This window comes from Microtus ochrogaster, linkage group LG1 (genome assembly GCF_000317375.1).
Source record: "Microtus ochrogaster isolate Prairie Vole_2 linkage group LG1, MicOch1.0, whole genome shotgun sequence".
Taxonomy (NCBI): domain Eukaryota; kingdom Metazoa; phylum Chordata; class Mammalia; order Rodentia; family Cricetidae; genus Microtus; species Microtus ochrogaster.
The window spans coordinates 40715160-40717241 of record NC_022027.1 but is presented as its reverse complement, the minus strand read 5'-3'; the positions used below and the strand labels follow the sequence as shown (position 1 = coordinate 40717241).

General features: G+C 38.0%; 1 non-coding gene across 1 annotated transcript; it reads left to right on the top strand.

Moving 5' to 3' along the window:
• The first annotated feature begins 1366 nt into the window (after positions 1 to 1366).
• Positions 1367 to 1469, top strand: LOC113457536. Its single transcript, XR_003378091.1, has one exon. It is a non-coding gene; the product is annotated as a U6 spliceosomal RNA (small nuclear RNA).
• The last annotated feature ends 613 nt before the right edge of the window (positions 1470 to 2082 follow it).

Here is a 2082-nt window from a genome sequence, read left to right as displayed (position 1 = left end):
ATTTATTCTAATATCTCCTTTCCACTCCCGAAGAAACTTTTCTTCTCTACAAATTCCCTCCTTTCTCTTACCCTCTCTTTCTCCCAATCTCAGATTCGTTCTCTCCCTGTGTGTTTCTTTCTATTTCTCTCTTTCAGTACGTCCAAGAGACTCTAAGAGACAGTGCATGTGTGTGTGTGTATGTGTGTGTGTGTGTGTGTGGAGAGAGACAGAGAGACAGAGAGACAGAGAGACAGAGAGACAGAGAGACAGAGAATGTGTATTTGCATGTAACCCACTGTATGTTATCAACAGTTGCTACTGTGGGAATGGGTTAAGTGATATTCTGTTTTCTGTAACACAGATAGCATAGTAAGTTTTAGAATGTGTATCTGAAAATTTTGTGATTCAATAATTTTTGTGGTAGTTATGATGCCTTTTTAAAAATAGTTCTTCCCACGTTTGAGATTATAGTATCAATATATATTTTCTTCCTTCCTTTCCTTTCAAATCCTCCTCTATACACCTCCTTGCTCTTTGAAATTCATGACTAATCCTAAAATTAATCACAATATACACAGACACGGAAATACACATGTATATTTACATGTACATATATACACAGACTTCTCAGTCTTTATAATGCTCTTTACATATATGCTTTTACTTCTAATCATTTGATATTAGATAACAATTTCATTGGCCTTGTTCTTCCCTGGGGAAGGTTACTACTCCTGTTCACAGCATTTCTTAAAGGTCTGTAGTTTTTGTTTAAGGTTAAGGCCTAATTGGCTTTCTCCATCCACATTAACATGTTTGTTGTTTTTGTCTTTGTCCAGGTATGTTTATGCAGTCATGTTGCTGAAGCTTTATGGGTGTACCTTCTGATATTAAAAGACAAAGCTTTGATGCCTTTTATGGGTATGATTCCTTTCATTTGTTTATGGTATTTATCTTTTTTTCCAAAATGTATCGTTAATCATGGGGTTTATTATCCAGCAGGGGTGGGGTGCAGTACAAGGCTGTCTTACTTAGTGTTATTATTTCTAGGAAGAAAAAGCATTACAGAACCAACTTGGTGAGGGAAGAGTTTATTTTGATGAACTGTTCTTCCATATAACATTTTAATCATAAAAAGAAGTGAGGGCAGGAACTCATACAAGGGTCCTGGAGGCAGGAGCTGATACTGATGCCATGGAAGGGTGCTGATTACTGGCTTGCTCCCCATGGCTTGCTCCCCCTGTTTTCATGTAGAAGACAGGACCACCATCCTGGGGATGGCAGTACCCACAAGTCTGGGGCCTCCTACATCAATCGCTAGTGAAGAGAATGCTCTAAAGCTGGATCTCATGGAGGCATTTTCTCAATTGATATTCCTCTCTTTTAGATAACTTTATCTTGTGACAAGTTGACATAAAACTACCAAGCACAAATTAGCATGACTCTTGTGCAAGGATGACACAGAAATTTGTGAAGCATTCCATATTTTTTTTTATTAAAGCTGCTGGGATGACATGAAAAAAATTACTACCAAGCCCAGCAGCTTTATCTCAAGAGGAAGCTGAACTTGGCAATGTGTGATAATCGTTTTAGTTGTTTTTGTTTTGTAAGATTAAATGTATCATGGAGAGAACCTGAGACCTCCCGCCACATTGAAATATCTGAGTTCCTGAATACTGGCAAGGAAAGAGCATGGGGAAAGTTGTATTGTCATTTCAGTAGAAATCCCATGTTTGAAGCAGTCATGAAGAGAAACTGAAGCTTGGCAACATACGGCAAAGTACCCTTTAGAGAGAGGCCAGGGAGCCAACTGATGAAGTGTAGCTTCAGACAAATCAGAGATCCTAGGATGTGGGAGATTTCAGCACCTGAGGACAAGAATGTGTTTGGAATAGAGCCATTCTGAGCCTTTTGGACAATATCTGCGTTTTGACTGAGCCAGAGAAGGGGAACGTCTCAAATCTTTAGAAACCAAGCAGATTATGAATGAGTGCAAGAATCTAGATACTGAGTTCCAGAGCATATATTTACACTTTTGAACTTTGATTTTGCTTAAACATTATATATATGATCTTTCATATATATGTATATGATCTTTCAATT